The sequence below is a fragment of the Podarcis muralis genome, chromosome 11, assembly GCF_964188315.1.
Source record: "Podarcis muralis chromosome 11, rPodMur119.hap1.1, whole genome shotgun sequence".
In the NCBI taxonomy this organism is placed as follows: Eukaryota; Metazoa; Chordata; class Lepidosauria; order Squamata; family Lacertidae; genus Podarcis; species Podarcis muralis.
Window position 1 is genome coordinate 55396620 of NC_135665.1, and position 11657 is coordinate 55408276.

The 11657-nt window shown below is 43.6% G+C and overlaps 1 long non-coding RNA gene across 2 annotated transcripts in view; it reads left to right on the forward strand.

Moving 5' to 3' along the window:
- Positions 1-3693, forward strand: part of LOC144329233 (uncharacterized) — an 88233-nt gene extending 84540 nt beyond the window's left edge. For both annotated transcript variants that reach the window (XR_013394720.1, XR_013394719.1), the window contains one exon: positions 480-3693. This is a non-coding gene — a long non-coding RNA (uncharacterized LOC144329233). The remainder of the gene's footprint in view (positions 1-479) is intronic.
- Positions 3694-11657: the final 7964 nt, after the last annotated feature.

An 11657-nucleotide genomic window follows, 5' to 3' on the forward strand; every position in this document is an offset into this window, starting at 1 on the left:
TAATACTCTCTTCACCACTGAGGAAAGGAGAGACATAATTGAAAAGGCACAGATATATTTGCGTGAGCAGGCCAGAGTGGGAAATATTTATAATATTGACCGTCATCTCCAAGACAACTTTCCCTTGGAAGATCCTAATTGGGATCCAAACAATGCAATTCACCTGGCCAGACTTACCACCTACCGCCAGACGCTTGTGCAAGGTATTTGCAGGGCATGCCAGAAGCCCACTAATATGTCTAAAGTCCCAGGAGGGTAGACGTGTTACCCATAACACTGTTTCGTGTTCGGTGTTACCCACAAAAAGACTTAAGTTGTCACCTTTTGAGCTCCTGTATGGGAGGCCGCCCTCCTTTGTTCAGGATATTCCAACTGACCTCAAACAAATAGGAGACCATGTGACACAGGGACAAGTGCAATCTCTCTCCCGTGTTTTTGTCTCTCTCCCGTGTTTGTTTGTTTTTTTTTTATCTTAACAGGTGGGCCCTCAAGCACACGCCGTGCAGCATTGCCAAGCCGATTCATCAGCTCCAGGCTGGCATAGCATATGGGTGAAAGAGTGGAAAACGTGATCCACTTGCACCTAAGTGGCGTGGACCTTACACCGTCTTGCTCTCTACTCCAACAGCGGTGAAGGTAGCTGAGGTGACCCCCTGGATTCATCACTCCCGTTTGAAGAAGTCCGAAGGCAGTTGGACGTGCAAAGGTGACCCCTCTAATCCTTTAAAATTGACTCTTTCTAAAAACCCCTGTATCTAGCCCTACCGGTAACGGGTTAGGTCACGGGCAACATTAGACGACCGGCCTGCTGCAGCCACAACTTGGAAGCTGGCTGACCTGCGCACGCCTGAAGCTTGAGGAGCGTCTGAACCAGCGACTGTGAGCGGGAAGATTCTCTTATACAATTGATTGACTGCCCCCTTGTGGAACAATTATCAGAGATATTACACATTGGGGATCCTTGGGATATATGTTTTGGTCTTGGTGGTTCCCCATTTCTGTCACTGGGGGAATTATATTGGGACTAATAGTTTTATGCTATCACAATAAGGTAATCTTTTGTGGAAGGAATGCATATGCTAGACATCAACATGATTTTATTATTAATCCTGATCTCTTGGTAAGGGGAAGGGTCCTTGAATCTGACCAAATTTGCTAAATATGGATTCAGCTATGACCACAATATGTGGGTAGGTTTAGCTGAAATGGTAGCCAATGTTGCAAATAGGACCAATTGCCTTGTTTGCTCTCTTGGGCCAGATGATTCAGAGGGAGGTATGCCCTTATTACCGATACCATTAGATGCCATTGGTATGGTAAGCGAAATGCCACACCAAACAGAAATACAGAATTTCCCCGGATGGAACTCAACTAAACCATTACAGTTACACCTGTACAAGGGGAATTCTGTGTACATAAATCATCAGATGCAGCTGATTCTACCATGATAGGCTCTTCTCATTGTCACTATACTTGGGATTATATTAAGAATAGTCATACCTGGGCACACGGTACTACCTATCGAACTCGGAATGCCTTGCCCTGTGCACCTCCTTTTATTCATGCATGGAAAGTGGTATGGAACATAACTGTGACAGAGAAAGGCAATCTAACATACTGCACTGTGAACTCTCTGCCTCTTTTGATATTTCGCCTTCTGTACTCCACGTACCAAAAACCTCAGACCCGATGGTTGTGGTGGATATGTGGAGAATGGGCATACAAGAAACTCCCTTCCAAATGGAGTGGGACTTGTTTCCTGGGATGGGTATTACCACCAATGTGGATATGCCCACTAGTTCAGCTAAGCGAACACGAAGGAATGCTGATATTTCTCGTATAGCAGGAGGAAGTACCCAAAGTTGGAGCGGTACTAATGATTGGCCACCAGAGCGCATTATAGCCTATTATGATCCTGCCTCCTGGAATCCTGGTGAGCTCATACAAGGGGCACGGGATCCTATTTATAATCTAAACAGAATAATTCAATTACAAGCAGTAGTGGAACTTGTAACCAATGCAACGGCCCAGAGTTTGAGACTTATTGCATAACAGCTGGATGAAAGTAGAGCCGCTATTTTGCAGCTGAAAATGGGAATGGATTATGTACTTGCCAAGCAGGGAGGTCTATGTGGAGTCTTGAACTTGACAGGGAATGCCTGTTGCTTTAACATTTCTGATAATGGTGAGGCAATCCGTGTGTTGGCTACAAAGATGGAGAATATAGCACATGTCCCAGTATAAACATGGGAAGGATGGGATATGGGATGGCTCACCAATTGGTTACTTAATGTCACAGGACTCAAAGGGATACTATTGTCTTGCTTGTTTTTCTTGACAGTAGTGGTAATGGTTTTATGTATGATGCCATGTATCATCTCATGTTTTAAGATCAAGCTATCAAGGACGCTTTGTAGCAAGGTCCTTGAGCTTGAAAGGGGGGAATGTGGCATCTGAATATAGACTGCATTTTTAATCAAGGCATATATTGGCTTATATTTGATCAGGTTCCTAAATTAAATGGGCTTAGATTTTCAAATGTTTCATGCCAGGCAAGAAGGCCAGCTGTTTATAGAGAAAACCTTGGCCATTCTCCTAAGACAAGGGGCCCCCCTTTGATTTATAGCAGAAAACAATTCTCAAAGTCATAAAAGCTGGAATTACAGGTTAAAGAGCAAGGTTACGGACCCAACATAATTAAGAGTTAGTAAACAGTAAAATAGAACCATGTGCCTTAAACTTGAGCCAGATCTTCTTTCTAAGGTTAAAAGGCCAAGACCAAATGGAGAAGCATCCAGCTGGCAGAAAGAGAGGCTTTTTGGGAAGTCTTTTTAAAGCATTTTTGGGAAGTCTTTTAAAACTGTTTCTTTCTTAAACTGAGAGAGTTTGAGGAAGAGCTAATGGAAACGAAGCAGCTGGCTGAAGGGGGGGGGGATGTAAACTAAAGAACCTTCTTTAAAAACTGTTTTTTACTGAGTTCCTTCCTTTTTACTTTGAGAAGCTTTATTCTTTTAAAAGGTTACCTATGATAATGTATGAAATATATTATCTTAAATATATTGGTTTAAATGTAATTATGCAAAGGATCTAGAAAGAAAGAAATGTTAAATTCTTATTTCATAGAGTCATATTGCTGTAGGAGACCAGGGGGGCAGATGAGCCTAGCTCCCTGCCAGAAATGAGACGCCAATCGAGCACTCATGACAAATGGCTGTCAGACATTTGTTTAAAGACCTCCAAAAGGAGATATTTCATTGATGATGCATGAGAATATGAACCCAAGGTCTCTGACATCTGTTCAAGATAAAAATTTAAGATTAACCATTTGTTTTAGAAGGCAATAGGGCAAGGAGGGCAAAGAGGTGAGCTGGTAATTAAGATTCCTTGTTGAGACACATGTAAAGATATATTAATACTTGTTTGCCAATTATAAATGGAAGGAAATATAGCTCTTTGTCTCCCATAAAAGGCAATAGGAAATGAGTGTATTTTTGTGATTGGTCATACCAATCAGCCAATAGGAATTCCAACCAGGCTGGTTGGACAGATGCAGCCAGAGGAGAAGCAAAGGGGGCTGGATTAAGGAAATATAAGTGCTGGCCATAATGGCAGGAGGCCAGGCCAGAGCTTGGTAACCATATACCACTGTGCCTCACATTTATTTGTCTGACAAATAAATTATTTTAATTTCTCTGTTGCTGCGTTGAATATTTCATTCCAGCTAAGCGTTAACCACAAGCAGGGTGCTACATAAGAAGGTTTTCTCCAGTCCTGAACGCCCTTGACTACCTCCCTCAATGGGCAGGTGTTGCAGAATCTGGTGGGGGGTGGAGAGCAACCTTCATTCTGATCGAGGGTCAGATGAATGCCTGCAAATGTGTGAAAAGAAACTTGAAGGCCGGATGAATTTCTGCACATTAAAAAAAGGAGCGACGAAAAAAAATAATGGCTGGCAGGACGGTGGCCAAAGTCACACCCTGGATTTAAAGCACTACAGCACCACTTTAAACAGTCATATCTTCCCCTGTAGTTTGTTAAGGGTGCTGGGAGATATCAGAAGACCCCCATTTCCCTCACAGAGATACAATTCTCAGAGTGGTTAAAATATCAATCCTTCCTCCCTGGGAACTCTGGGCCTGTGGCTCAGAATAAACAGCTGGTATTTTTCAGCTTTAAAAAAAATGCCAGCAAATGAAGTAATCTATAAAAGAGTGAGCCTTACATACCCTCCAACATTTCTCTGATGAAAATAGGGATGCCCTATTGGGTAGGTAAACTAAGGCCCAGGGGCCGGATCTGGCCCAATTGCTTTCTAAATCCAGCCTGAGGACAGTCCAGGAATCAGCCTGTTTTTACATGAGTAGAATGTGTCTTTTTATTTAAAATGCATCTCTGGGCTATTTGTGGGGCATAGGAATTTGTTCATATTTTTTTTCAAAATATAGTCCGACTTCACCACAAGGTCTGAGGGACAGTGGACCAGCCCCCTGCTGAAAAAGTTTGCTGACCCCTTCCCTATTCCATAACAATAATCTTTATTTTTTTATTATTTATACCCCACTCATCTGACTGGGTTGCCCTAGACACTCTGGGCGGCTTCCAACATATATAAAAGCATAATAAATCATTAAACATTTTAAAACTTCCCTATAAAGGGCTGCCTTCAGATGTCTTCTGAAAGTTGTAATTTACTTGTCTCCTTGGCTTGGGGGGTCACATAACCCCATACCCTCCAACATTTTTCTGATGTAAATAGGGACATCCTACCATACTCTCCAACATTTCTCTCATGAAAACAGGGATGTCCTGAGTAAAAGTGGAACATTTCAGGATCAAATCAGAAACTGGGGCAGCTTCTGTGAATCCGGAACTGTCCCTGGAAAATAGGGACACTAGGAGGGACACAGGCAAGGGAAATCTGAAGAGGCCTGCTCAGTCAGGACAAAGGCCTCTCTAGTCCAGGACTCTGTTCTCGAAGTGGCAGATTTTGGTCTTTCAAATTACAGTGGTGCCCTATGCAAGGTCAAAATTTGGAGTCCCACACTGCCTTTCAACTTCTGCTGAATTCACTACATCACATTTGAGGCACCCTGTGATGCCCCCTAGGCTTGGCACCCGATGCGGAGGAACCCATCGTGTTCCCCTAAATATGCCTCTGTCACCCAGATACCCAAATGGAAAACCTGCAAGTAGGACTTGCGGGCAGTGGCACTCTCCCCAGCCGTGATTCTCAGCGACTGGTGCTCAAAATTTGCATTCATTGCTCTGCCCACTTTTGCCTTTGGACTCCGCCCCCTCCTCTGGCACATGGGCTTTGGGGATTGCCCAGAAGTGAATGCATCCCACAGACTGAAGAATGTTCTCTACCCTGGCATATGGCACATGCGGGCAAACCATGGGCTGCATGTAGCCTGCCATGCCGCAAAATCCCTGGGCATTTCCTACTGTTGTTGTTGCGTGTCGAGGTCCCCAGGGCCACCCCAATAACTCACACATCACACAGAATTTTTTGTTTAAGATTTTTGACATAATTTTGGCCACAACTTTATTAAAATACAAATTTGTGAGTGGTTGCTTAGGCATTGGTTGCGACTATCTGCCCCCACTGTGGGGGACAGACTGACATTCCGCACGCCTGCAAAAGTCAGAAAAGGGGAATACACTTGGGGGTAGCGATGGAGCAGGGAACCTGCCCTCACCCCAAATGCAACCAGGAGCTCATTGCTATGGCCCGAGCCCCCTTGACAGAGTGGACAAGCAATAGTTAGCCCCCGATTCCTTTAACGGAATCCCTTGCAGCAGCAGCATTAGAGGGGCAGGCACAGCCAATCCATGCCCCTCAACCAACCAAACCATAAACCAATGCCTAACCGCAACCTTACAAGTTGTGACGATTTGCTACGCAGTAGGCAAAAACCAAATGGCCCCAGCCAATCAGCCAGATGGACAAAATTCCTACCAGGCCCCTGCCCCAAGAGCAGATGACCCCATGACAGCAAGGTCAAAGCGAACAACCCTAATTCTAGAGAGTGGGGGGACGGGCAATCCGATGCACGGGCGAAAAGAGGAAGCCCTAGCCTCGTGCAAGGAGTTTTAGCATTTCTGGCTGTCAATCAACAAATGGCAACATTAACTTCTTCCCAACAACAAGGGAAGCCCCAATCGCATCAGTGGCCAACGATCAATTAGCCTGCCCCCAACTTTGGAGTGTCCTGGCAGCCCCCACCGCAACACATGCTCTCCATGAAGGAGAACACGCTTTGTTGTTTAGTCGTTTAGTCGTGTCTGACTCTTCGTGACCCCATGGACCAGAGCACGTCAGGCACTCCTGTCTTCCACTGCCTCCCGCAGTTTGGTCAAACTCATGCTGGTAGCTTCGAGAACACTGTCCAACCATTTGATTCCCTCCCTCTCTTTCTTTTTTTCTTTCTATCTCCTCCTGCGTTGAGGCTACATTTTATTTTAATGTTGTAATATTTTAATGTTGTATTATAATTTTGTTTTTAAGTTGTAATCATTCAACTTGTTTTTATTATTGCTTGTAAGCCGCTCTGAGCCCGGCCTTGGCTGGGGAGGGCGGGGTATAAATAAAAAATTATTATTATTATTATTATTATTATTATTATTATTATTATTATTATTATCTCGGCATTTCCCACATTGACCAGCTATTTGACCGGAGGGGAAGAGATTGCTGTGCTCACTCAGCAAGGTGATGCATGGACAGCAATTTTAGCTTCGTCATGACAACAGCGGAGCGCAGGCTTTAACCTGCCCCTGTCAGTGCTCCCGATAAAGCCAAGTTTTTCATTGCTAGTGTGCTAATAGCAAGGCAGGGACAGAAATTTTAACTGCATCATGATGGCTGGGGAGTGCCAGTTAAATGCTGTGCTCCCCAGCTATCATAGCTGGGGAGGTTAAAGTGTCTATGTGCAAGGGGGGCAGGAAGAGTACATCAGTGGGAGAGGAAGGCTTTATGCCTGCAAGTCGGAGATAAGTAGAAAGGGCAATGTCATATGGGAGACAAAAATAGGGGTTAGCAAAAATTTATAAAAAGCATCCAAATCTCTGCTGGAAGTCCAAGAAAGAGGTGGGGACATTATACCATATGTGGTGGGGGTGTAAGATGGTAAGACAATTTTGGAACGAGATACATGAGGAGATCAAAAAAGATCCTCAGGAGCTCTATTTAAATAAAATAAAAAAACCAGAGTCATATTTATTGAGTTTATTGACAAATGACATACCCAAGGACAAAAGGAATATATTTTTGTATATAACTGCAGCCGCAAGAATATTGGAAAACAGAAAAAGTACCGCAAATGACAGAATGGCAAGTTAAGATTTGTGAGTTTGCCCAGATGGCAAAAATGACTGCAGCAATCAGGGGCTGCTCCAATCAAAAATTCTATACAGAATGGGAAGGCATAGGGGAATACGTGAAGAAATATGGTGTTAAAGCAGAACTCTTAATAGGCAATTGTTAAGCGTGTAAGGACAAAAGAAGTAATTCTGATTTACCAGTTTTCATGTTACTCTATTTTATCAAAGCAACTAGGGGAAAAAATATTATGATGGGATGATCTCACACAGGTGAATGGAAGCAGTGGGGAGGAGGGGAAGGGTTAGGTTGAATTCGGGAAATAAAATAATATATGGGACAGCAAAGGATATAATAGATTCTTATAGAATAGTAGTATATTGTAACCAGAATAGAAGTTTAAAAGGGGAAGTAAATGTACTTTTAGTATTTTCATTATTGTAATAGTTATTATTATTTCTTATTGGTAGAAGGCAATGTTAATTTAGGCTTCTTTGATTTGCTGTCTGTATAATTTTTTTTAAGCCAGTAAAAAAAGGGGGGTTGAGGAGAGTCAGCTGGGGGGGAGGAGTAAGAAGTGTCCTTATTTTCATTTGATGAATGTTGAAGGGTATGCATTTATCTATTAGTATTTAAATGTTTAGAAACCATACTTTCATAGTACAAAAAATACAGCAAAGCAGCATATACCATGCAAAATTACAATCAGAAAAATAAAAACATAAATGAAAATGCAACAACAATAAAAAAATTATTATTTGTACCCCACTCACCTGACTGGGTTGCCCCACTCCATAGCTACTTTCTAATCTGCAGGCCAGTCTGAGACCATCAAATTAGATTGTTTTACTTTAAAATATAGACCAAGTGAGAATCTCCTCTGCCCTTACTTACCATGTGTGTAAGTTGAGGGAGGGACAGGGCTCTGTCAAGACTTGGAGAATCCTCCACACACAGGCACTGAGCCTCCAGTGGACTTGGCTGGCATTCCAATTATATCCTGTTAATATTGAGTGAAAAGCCTTGACCACTTATGCAGCCATTGATCTCATATTCATTACAGTGGAAATATGAAAGCTCAAAGACAGGAAAGATGAAGTTTTCTGCCACTAATATGCAGATGGAGAAAGCTATTGGCCTTGGACTATCAAGTGGAGAAGTAAAGGAAGAGTATTTGAGAGCAGTATCGACCACTTCCGGATGCAGAATGGGGGTTCCAGTCCTTTGCTTTCATCAGGACCATTTCATAAAAGAACAAGTGAAATTATGGCAACGGGTTTAAAGAAGGGGTGAGTAACCTGTAGCTTGCAGACCACACACAGCCCCCAACCCTGAAGGTTTTTGTGCCCACTCTCAAAGTGGCAACTGATAGATGATAGATAGATAGGTGATAGATAGATAGATCTCAAATCACCTTTACGGTGGTTAATGCTGTTTATAGCAACAAGTACTTCCAAGTAGGCATGCAGGTGGCGCTGTGGTCTAAACCACTGAGCCTAGGGCTTGCCGATCAGAAGGCCAGCAGTTCGAATCCCCACGACAGGATGAGCTCCCGTTGCTCAGCCCCAGCTCCTGTCAACCTAGCAGTTCAAAAGCACGTCAAAGTGCAAGTAAATAAATAGGTACCGCTCCGGCGGGAAGGTGAACGGTGTTTCCGTGCACTGCTCTGGTTTCACCGGAAGTGGCTTAGTCATGCTGGCCACATGACCCAGAAAAACTGTCTGCAGACAAATGTCGGCTCCCTCGGCCAGTAAAGCAAGATGAGCGCCGCAACCCCAGAGAAGTTCGCGACTGGACTTAACTGTCAGGGGTCGTTTACCTTTACTTCCAAGTTGACTCCCAGTTTACTTCTGCTGTTCCACAGTTATAGAGCATCCAGAAAAGTAGCTTAAGCTTCCATGAACAGTTTCCTATACTATAGATGGAACGTCTATATATTTGCGTCACTTGGAATTGGCTTCCCATGTTAAGTTAATTTCTCCATTTGCAAAAGAATATGTGAAGTCCTTGTAAAATTCATCAGCATTTTAATGCACTTTTCCCCTAAGAGACACAATTTATTTATTTATTGCAATTCCGCAACCATCTACTGACTTAATGGACTCCTGATTTGGGAACTAGCTTCCAGATTCCCAGGGAATGAGGCATACAACAACACACACACACTCTTTCTGTCCCGGAATTTCAGTTTGTGTATTGTTTCAGGAAGTGTGAATTGGATAGATGTGAACTGAGCTGAATTTCCCTGCAGCCCTAATCTCTATGCCCCAAATGCAGCATTACTCTAGCATTACTCTGTTCCTAGAAGTTAGTGGGAGCCATCTGGGACTATTTTTCCAACGGTATTTTCACAACCCTGTTCCCTTTACTGTCATAGCCCCATCCAAGGTTGTATTTCTTGGCTGCACAGGGTGTGTGTGTGTGTGTGTGTGTGTGTGTGTGTGTGTGTGATTGAATCTTGAGGCCTGGATCAGAACTGACACCAGCACTTAACATCCTAGCATTGACCACTTCTGATATCTTCAGGGTACTGCAAAAGAATGATGTCAATCAACATTTGATGATCTCCTTCTACCGGTCCACAATAGAAAGTGTCCTTTCATACTGCATTACGGTGTGGTACACAAGTTTGACATCAAAAGATAGGAAGTGCCTACAGAGGGTGGTGAATACAGCACAAGATATTATGGGCTGTCCCGTGAATCCGCTGGATGACATCACGGAAGAATGTTGCCTCAGGAGAGTGAAGAAAATTCTCAGGGATGATTCACACCCTGGCCGGCACTTTCTTGATCTCCTGCCCTCGGGCAGAAGATATAGAAGCATGATTAGTCGCACCAACAGGGTAAAGAACAGCTTCTATCCGTGGGTTGTTAGGCTGCTGAATGAAAAGATAACAACAGGGCAACTGACTTACGGGTTTGGTGGGTGTGCGTCAGTAAACGAGAGGAATTAAGACTAAGAGAGCTGAGTAGGGGGTGCTTGTGTAATCTCACTGTATACAAGTTGTGCAAGTGACAATAAAGTATTTCAATTTCTTCTCTGAACCCTCTTCCTCTTCTGTCCATAAAGACTGATCTGTTTGTCCCACGTAAAACCCAGAAGGGTGTTGTGGGCAGACGATGGCATAAACCATGTTGGAAGACGGACGGGTGAATGGACCCCTGGTGTTATGAGTTATGTTACAGAGTTGCCAGATTGGACTTGAGGACTGATGGTGTTCCTCCAGTGGAGGCTGGCCCATTAGAACAAATGGGGTGCTTCCCTACCAATCAGTCGCTGCCGGCCTGCCTTCTCTCTTATTTACAACTAGTCCAGGAGGTGGCTCTACCTTATCAGCGTCTTCCTCCTCCTTAGTCCCAGTGTTGCCCATTATAGAAATCAGCTGGAAGGAGGATGGGGACAAAACAGGCATTCGTTGGCACTGTTGGTCATTGGCTCTGACTCCAGGTACTAGTGGCCTCCCTGCCATGATTCCACGCCAACAGTTCCATAAGGCAGCAGCCACGACTGGGCATCTGGGTCTTTCACGGAGCCTGGCCAAGAGCCTAATTGCCTCCTCTTTAAACCTCAAGTCAAAGATTTGTAGACTTCATCATCATAACGTGAGCTCTTGAGGGATGGTTTTATAAATTATTCCCACTATATTTTTCAGCAGCTAGCCCATGTTGGGAACCTCTTGGGCTTCTGCAACTTTTAGCACTAATAAGGCTTCATGCAACCCCAGAGCACCCCACTCTCTTAAAACTCTCAGTCGGTTCCTGCACCTGTAAATAATACGTTAGTTTTCATTCCGTTAGGCGTTCGTGGCTAAATATCCAGCTCAGCCTCTGTGAAAATTGTTTTACTGTCTCCCTCTCTAGGCCAAGCTTGAACTTTTTATCTTTCTTTCTGTTTAGCTGCTTCCTCTAATTGCCCAATTTAAATTTCTATCTTCTTGCCTCTTGGGCAGTTCATCTAACTAGAATGTAGACTAGAGATCTCTCTTAAATTCACCAAAAGTAACTGTATTACCAAATGTAATGGGTGATGTAATTGAATCTCTGCCCTATCTAGGGCATTGCATTTAATACTATTGTATAATTCCCAGCTGTTTCATCCTGGCTGCCTCTGGCCTTTGACCTTTTGCAGAGCCCTTCGAAAAGGCCTGGAGTGTATCATTAGCCAATGTCCCCCTATTCTTCTTCTGCACTCTTTGCTTCCTTTCTCTTAGGTCATTTCAGTGTGTGCTTTTTCCTCAACTCTCCTTTGCTTCTCATCCTGTCTGAGATTCCCCTTCCTCTGCTGTCTGTATTGGAGCACCTTCACATTTCTAGGATAAACCCAATACATGTTT